This window comes from Brachypodium distachyon, chromosome 1 (genome assembly GCF_000005505.3).
Source record: "Brachypodium distachyon strain Bd21 chromosome 1, Brachypodium_distachyon_v3.0, whole genome shotgun sequence".
NCBI lineage: Eukaryota > Viridiplantae > Streptophyta > Magnoliopsida > Poales > Poaceae > Brachypodium > Brachypodium distachyon.
The window spans coordinates 44,680,437-44,689,028 of NC_016131.3; positions in this window are offsets into that span (position 1 = coordinate 44,680,437).

The following is an 8,592-nucleotide window of genomic DNA, read 5'->3' on the forward strand; positions in this document are numbered from 1 at the left end:
AGTACGGCAGCGTATTGTTCCCCTTTTGGCAACAGTGATGGCTTTATAACGCCCGGCCGTTTGGTAACGGCCGGTTCCGTACCCTACGGGTGCGCGGGGATAACTCCTAATCATTAGGATTAATGCGCGGAGTGGCCTTAACTTCCCTATTTAGGGGCGGAGTTAGGGCGGAAATCACGTGTCCCCTACTCCGTTTGTAATGGCGGCGTACACGGGGCGGCGAACGGACACGGGCTCGTGACAGATTGGGGCCCGCGCGTCGGTTAAGGGCGTAGCCTGGCAACCGACCAGGGGGAAGACTCTTCCGGGAAAAGGTGATGCCGGCCCACGCCCGAGGGCTACTGTCGCAACAGTGGCACCCGGGGTACCACCGCCGCGCGACGCGTGGGCCCCGTTCCCGAGTTCCCGGGAAGGTTTCATCCCGGGGAGCGTCTATGAGCATCCCGGCAAGCTACCAGCTCGGAAGGGGCTAGCGGGGCTTCGAAGAATATTCCCGCCTGGGCACCTCCCGGGAAGCTGCTTCCCGGGGGGTGGGGGTTCCCGAGTGCGTTGGGCCCGGACGCTTCCTGGGGTCGACTTGCCGGGACAAGGGGTTCCCGGGCGCATGCCCCCGCCTCAGGCGTGGGGCCCAGTAGCCAGATCAACAGCGCCACGAGGACGCGTGACGGGCATGGGATGCGCGGTCCCACCAGGGCAAGGAGTAAGGCGCACGGCTCATTAAATGAGCCGACCGACGGGGCGTTACACGTCCGATCAAAGGAATAGTGGCTGTCCAATCCTACTATAGGGTTTTAGACCCCTAGCGGCGGAGGTGGCATCCATGCGCGCCACCAGCTCACCGGGGGGAGTTGTATGCCTCCCCGCCCGACACTTGTAGCTCATGCACCTTGGCACCTGTGGCAACCCCTTGAGTATAAAAGGAGGACCCTCGCCAAGGGTCAAAGGGTTCGGCATATGATTAGTTGGCTTCAGTAGACGGTTGGGCGGAGTTCGACCAACTCATAGTCAGCTTCCAGCACTAGCAAAGAGTAGTAAGGAGTACCTAGCCAGTGAGAGGAAGCCCGGGAACTTGCCCGGCAACTTGTAAACACCCGATTCTAAACTAATACCAGCTCAGACAAGCAGGACGTAGGGTTTTACACCTCCGGGTGGCCCGAACCTGGGTAAAAAACGTGCTTGTGTTTGTTCTTGGATTAGCGCGCACCTCTAGTGCTTCATCTCGCCGGCCCAACAGGGCCGCATCAGCCGTGCCGGCGATCGCCGGGGCGAACCCCGACGCCCCCACCGAACCTAAAAGGGGGCCGTGGCCGCACGCCCTCGGTGTCGGAGCACCGCGCGACGACACAGCCATTCACAAGCAGGTCCTGGCCAGTTTAGGCCTCAGCGGGAATGCCCTCATGGGCCCCAACCCGAACCAGATGGAGGCCAGGCGGCATAGGGACGACGGCGCCCAACGGCAAAACAATCGCACGACTCCTCCACGACGGGGACTGGAAGAACAGTCTAATCGCCGCCGTAACACCCTCGTGTTAGGAGATGCTTGTGACATTATAACTCAGTAGAGAATCGATCGCGTGCGATCAGCCCGTGCTGACCGCATCACAGAAGAAGAGGATGAACCTTGCGGCGCGGCCTGCTTTAGCCGTCGCGTTCACAATTCGAAGATGCCTAGCAACTTTTCGGTTTCGGCTAGTGTGATCAAGTTTGACGGATCTCAGGAACCGCGAGCTTGGTTAGAAGATTACCTTACCATGGTGCGACTGCAGGGAGGAACGAAGAACACGGCTATGCAGTGTTTGCAGTTGCAGCTCAAGGGGCACGCTCGCACATGGCTGGCGAGTCTACCAGAGGGTGAAATCGGCTCGTGGGACGAGCTCTGTCAAGTCTTTACCCGCACATTTCAAGCAACATATAAAAGGCCAGTCTCGTTGGAGGAGCTCCGAGCATGCACCCAGAGGTCGAGTGAGTCCATTCACTCATACATACAACGATGGATAGCCCTTAAAAACGCAGCAGAAGAAATATCAGACCAAAGTGCAGTCGACGCCTTCAAACGCGGTTTGAAATGCGTCACTTTTAAGGAAGAACTGGGACGGAGCAGGACGGAGAAGACTCAATCCAGAACGAGCACAATGCACTACCCGATGATGAAGAAGCCGAGAGAGGACACAGCCGTAGCACCGAGAGATGAAAGAAGCGAAAGGAGCGGGAGCCTAACGCTCCCGAGTTCGTAGCGGCAGAGTTCGACCGTAACGGCAGTGGGACGAGGTGAAGGAAATAATGAAGGGCAGCATGATAGAAATTACCGTGGCAATTACCGGGATAGCAGTAAGAATCAGCAATGGCAGCCTCGAAGGTTGCGGCGAGATGCGCAACCTGCTTTATCGTTGTCGTAGCAGTTGCAATCTCCCTACCCCTTACATGGTACCAGAGATGTCAATGGAAATATAAGGTGCGGTCATATACTACTCGAATGTCGCCGTTTTCACGAATTACAGGACACGTGCAATCAGTTTCAAAATTCAACGGCAAGCAGGGACTATCCTAGAGGGCCAGGTCAGCAGTCAGCGAGGTATAATCCCAATACTTTGGCTCTGCCACATGCTACTCGAGCTGGGATGGTCGTGCACAATGCAGCACCTCCCCCTCCATTGCCATCAAATTTCGCTGGATCTGTGCATCACGTGCAGCCTGCGCCACGGCCATCAGAAGCAACAACCGCAGCTAACGCGTATCCAACGCCTTTGGGAAATATCTGCTTGATACAGAAAGGAAGACCGTCCAACCGACATCAAAAGGTCATCACTCGACAAGTTCATCTGGCTGTGGCCGCACCACCCGCCACCCCAGAATACCTCAACTGGTCCGACGTCGCTATTTCATTCTCGCGGGCAGATCACCCACCTCAGGTCCCCTGACCAGGACAGTCAGCACTAGTCCTAGAAACTCAGGTGGGAGGCTACGAGATGAGCAAAGTCTTCATAGATGGAGGCAGTGGCATTAACATTATATTTGCGGATACACTACGGGCAATGAACATATCTGTAACAAATCTTGAAGCTGCAGACACATATTTCCACGGGATTGTTCCGGGAAGACCGACGGTACCATTGGGCCGGGTCAGCCTCGACGTCGTCTTTGGCAACCCCGCTAATTTTCGCAAGGAACGAATCGATTTTGAAGTACTCGACTGGAAATCACAGTACCACGTGCTTCTAGGACGGCCGACAATCGCCAGGTTTATGGCCATCCCCCACTATGCATATCTTATGATGAAAATGCCCGGACCTTATGGCATCATCACCATCCGGGGAAGCTTTACAAGATCGGACAATTGTGACAGAGAATTCCATAAACTTGTTGAGTCATTCGGCATGCAGGCAGAACTCGCGTCTTTAAAGGAAACGATGGATAATGATGTACTTCTCATGACGAAGACAGCACCACAGCAGATGGAGTTCAGCACGAAGAGCGACACGACGGAGCATCGGGTACACCTGACGGACCCCAGTAAAACAGTGCTGGTGTCCTCGAGTCTTCCTCCTGCATAGGAAAGTGCGCTCGTCGAGTTCGTGCGCGAGAATTGGAAAATTTCCGCCTGGGTACCATCCGATATGTCGGGTATCCCCAGGGAACTCGTCGAGCACTCTTTGCATGTGGACGAGCATGCCAAGCCCATCAGGCATCCGATGCGGCGTTTTTCAGAACCAAAGCAAAAGGCCATTGGCGATGAGGTCAATCGTTTGCTCGAAGCAATGTTTATCCGGGAAATAAAACAAGCTACCTGGGTGGCGAATCCCGTCCTTGTCACGAAGAAGAATACGGAAGTTTTGCGCATGTGTGTGGACTTCACCTCGTTGAACAAGCACTACCCGAAAGATCATTTTCCCCTGCCTCGAATTGATCAGATCGTCGATTCGACTGCGGGATGCGCCCAGTTGTCATTCCTTGATGCATATTTTGGATACAATCAGATTCGATTGAAGAAGGAGGACAAAGATAAGACAACATTCATTACGCCTTATGGCGTTTTCTGTTACAAAACTATGCGTTTCGGACTGAAAAACGCAGGCGCTACGTATCAACGTTGCATGCAGGCATGTCTTGGGGCGCAGCTTGGCAGAAATGTTCAAGTCTACATTGACGATATCGTTATCAAGACAAAGACTGAAGATACTTTATTAGAGGATATATTCAGGAGACATTCCAGAATCTTGATAAGTATCGGATCAAGCTTAACCCGACGAAGTGCGTCTTCGGAGTACCTGCAAGTCAGCTTTTGGGCTATTTTCTTTCTGCAAGAGGAATCGAAGCCAATCCAGACAAGATCAGAGCAATAGTAACGATGAAGGAACCGACAAACATCCATACAGTACAAAAGCTTACAGGACGAGTGGCGGCTCTCAGCCGTTTCATCAGTAGATTGGGAGAAAAAGCCCTACCATTCTACCAGCTACTTAAGAAAGGGGACAAATTCATGTGGACACCTGAAGCCAACAGTGCATTCGCCGATTTAAAACGCATGCTATCAACTCCACCGGTCCTCGTAGCCCCACTCGAGAATGAGCCTCTCTTGCTATACCTCGCCGCCAAAAATCAAGTGGTCAGTACGGCCTTGGTAGTCGAAAGAGCAGAAGAAGGGAAAGCACAGCCGGTCCAAAGGCCAGTGTACTACGTTAGTGAGGTACCGTCTCTCACAAAGCAGCGTTATCCACATTATCAGAAGCTGGCATACGGAGTATTCATGACGGCTCGGAAGCTGGAACATTATTTTCAACAACACCCGATCGTCGTAGTAAGTGAGGCTCCACTCGCCAACATTCTCAACAACCTAGAGGCAACATGAAGAGTCGCCCAGTGGGGAATCAAACTTTCACCCAGGAATATCACATACGAGCGCCGGAAAGCAATCAAGTCGCAGGTGTTGTCAGATTTCATCGCCGAGTGGACAGAGATGTAGACTCCAAGCCCACCCAACTTGTCGAGTGCCTGGACCATGTACTTTGATGGGTCCAAGCGGGCAGAAGGCACTGGGGCGGGAGTAATATCGATCTCACCAAAAGGAGACATGATGCGCTATGTTTTTCAGATGCACTTCCACAATGCCTCCAACAATGAAGCCGAGTATGAAGCCCTGTTGCATGGCATGCGGATGGCAAAAGTGTGCGGCGCCACTCACCTGATGATTTATGGTGACTCAAACTTGGTTGTGCAGCAAACAATGAAAACCTATGACGCAGTATCAGACACCATGATTGCCTAGCGAGATATGTACAACACACTGGAGGGCAATTTTGACGGTTGTGAACTCGCGCATGTCAGCCGAGCCAGTAATGAAGAGGCTGATCATTTGGCTAACTTGGGATCCACACGGGTAGCAGTTCCGCCCGGCGTTTTCATTGAAATCATCCTGCAGCAAAGCATCAAAGAGAAGAGTGCGACAGTTTCAGTCAAGAAGGTGCCCAACTCAGATCCCACATTCGATTCAGTAGTTTCACCTGACAGTACCGCAAATGATCAAGTAGTGGCCGGCGCAGTCGAAGTTCTGGCAATTGAACCAACATGGATGAAGCCTTTACTCGCATACATGCTACGGCAGGAGTTGCCAGAGGATACAACTGAGGCTAGAAGGGTTATGCGGTGATTGAAAGCTTTCACAGTAATCAATGGCGAGTTATACAAGCGCAACATCTCCGGTATCTTTCAGAGATGTATCTCACCAGAAAAGGGACATGATATCCTCCTAGATATCCATCAGGGCACGTGTGGGCACCACGACGGAAGCAAGACAATCGCGGCCAAAGCCTTCAGAGCTGGTTTCTACTGGCCCACTTCCCTACTCGACGCCCAGGCTATTGTCAGCAAATGTGAGGCATGTCAGATGTTCGCCACGAAACCGCATGCCCCAGCGTTCGAACTCAAGACAATTCCCATCGCCTGGCCTTTTGCGCAATGGGGACTCGACATGGTAGGCCCGTTGAGGAAGTTGCGTCATGGAGGACACGCTTTCTGCTAGTTGCAGTCGACAAATTTTTGAAGTGGATCGAAGCCATGCCAATTGCAAGTGCTACATCTGCAACAACCATTCAGTTCTTCAGGTCTATCGTCTTCTGTTTTGGCGTTCCTCACAGTATCATCACGGACAATGGGAGCAACTTCAAAGCTGCCGATTTTCAAGATTTCTGCGCGCAGTTGAGGATCCGAATCAACTATGCTGCAGTCGCGCACCCGCAGACAAATGGCCAAGTCGAAAAGGCCAACGGTCTTCTCACCGAAGGAATGCGGAAAAGGTTGATGACGCCCTTGCGAAGAGCAACTGGCGCTTGGGTTGAAGAACTCCCTTCAGTACTCTGGAGCCTGAGGACTACACCTAATTCTTCAACGCAGTTTACTCTTTTCTTCATGGTGTATGGAGCAGAAGCAGTGCTGCCATCCGAAGTAAGGTACAACGCACCTCGGTTCACAACATACGCTTGACCAGATTGCACAGAAGGCATGGAAGATGCACTCGACGCGGCAGACGAGGCACATGACATCGCCCTGGCTCGGCCAGCAGTCTATCAACAAAGTCTCCGCAATTATCACGACCGTCGACTACGCCGTCGTTCATTCGTTGAAGGCGACCTAGTCCTTCGGTTGAAACAGAAAGGTCACCACAAATTGGCATCGCCCTGGGAAGGACCCTACATCATATCCAAAGTAATTCTTGGCGGAGCTTACATCCGAAAGGATCCAGCCACCAGCGTCGATTTCGGCACGCCGTGGAACGCCGCACAGCTACGGCGTTTTTACGCTTAGTTTTCTTTATGCAAACAGACTCGTTTTTTATCGTCTTCAGTTCCTATCCAGTAATATTATTTTCATCAGACGTCATTGAATAAAGATTAGTTTTTCCCACGCACATGAGCTGAATTACTACATTAAGGAACCTCCGTCTTTCCAAAGACCTGAGGGATGCATCTATATGATACCGCTCGAGTACGGCAACTCCATCGCCGTGTTTAAAATTCCGTGGGCGGCACTCACCCGACAGTCAATCAGGACTCGGGGGCTGCGCGAGGCACCCGCGAAAACAAACATCATACAAATCACAATTATACCCCTCCAGGAGGGAACTCCAACCCACTAGCCCGACACCTTCATCAACGAACGGTACTCAGGCGCAAATCTATCACCCTTCGTCGCGATACAAGATACTCAACATCCGCAAACGAGATCAGTAGATAAAGGTACGTATTCAAATTATTTAACTAACAGAATTTTGGTTGCAGAACACGACAAAGAAGAAGAAACTCAAGTGCTAAAGCTCAGCAACGCAGCACAAGTTTATATCATCTCGACAAGGTTGACCAGTTCTCGAGCATGCCACTCGCCGGCGTCATAATAGTATTCCATGTTGACCTCGCCATCTTCAAGAAACGGCACCACATGCAGTCCCCCCAGATCGAGGCTGGGATATCGAAGCCTAACAAAAGCCAGGCCAACGGTGGCACCAATTACAAGCTTCTCATGTATACAACTCTTGATAACAGCCGAATCCGTAAACAAGCGGACCAAACCCCGAAGACCTTCAAGAAATGGTGTATTCGGAAATAGAGCTAGGTGAATATCAGTCATAATCTGGCGGCATGAGCTCAGAGAAGCTTTGGCTCGGGCAGCTCGATCCTGCAAACGCGCCAGTACATACCCCCTATCGGAATCAAACTAGAAGGAAGGGACAGTTGGCCCTTCCCGTTGAAGCGTGTTCAGGCGATGACAAACACGACCAGCCTCTTTCATGGGACTCGGGGATAATCTCTGCAAACACAAAACAGCTTGTTCAAGACGGAAAGCAATGCATAACACGTAGTCACAATGGACAGTGCTTACCACGCAGATCAGAGCTAATCGACACTAACTCCCCCAGGAGAAATTCCTCTCGGGTGGCAGCGGCGCGAGCCTTTGACTTCCACACAGCAACCTCCCTGCGAAGTGCCAAGTGTTGGGAATATGCCCTAGAGGCAATCATGTATGATGTAATTCCCAATGTATTCATAAATATTATTGAGTTGTCCTTGTTTGAACATCTGATATGTATCATTGAATATGTGATTTGATTGTGGAACTATGTATTCATGTTGTTCATACTAAATTGTCCTTAGTCATTGAGGTTGTGCTGGACACATAACCTAGACTAATGTGAAAGTTGGCTGATGACTCGGTTCCACTTGTCATGGGCATGGTGATGTCATTCCAGCTTACACGGACTCGGCTAAAGAGTTTAGCGAGTCGGACTGACCCATATTGAGATGCAACGAGTAGGTCGTCATTTGCATGTCTCAATCAATGTAATCCTTAGACCTGAGGTTATCGCACAATCCGAGTTGTGGATCACCAACTTAGGTTCTGTCAAACGTTGTTCCGTAACAGGGCAGTTATAAAGGCAGAGTTCGGGTTGACTGAGAATCAAGCTGTGTGATGTGGATAACCAAGATGGGATTTTGCCCCTCCGACTGGAGAGATATTCTCTGGGCCCTCTCGAGTGATATGATTCGGGAAGCATGGCCATGCGCGACTTGGTTAATTGTTAACTGGGTCGATCGACTAAGAGTT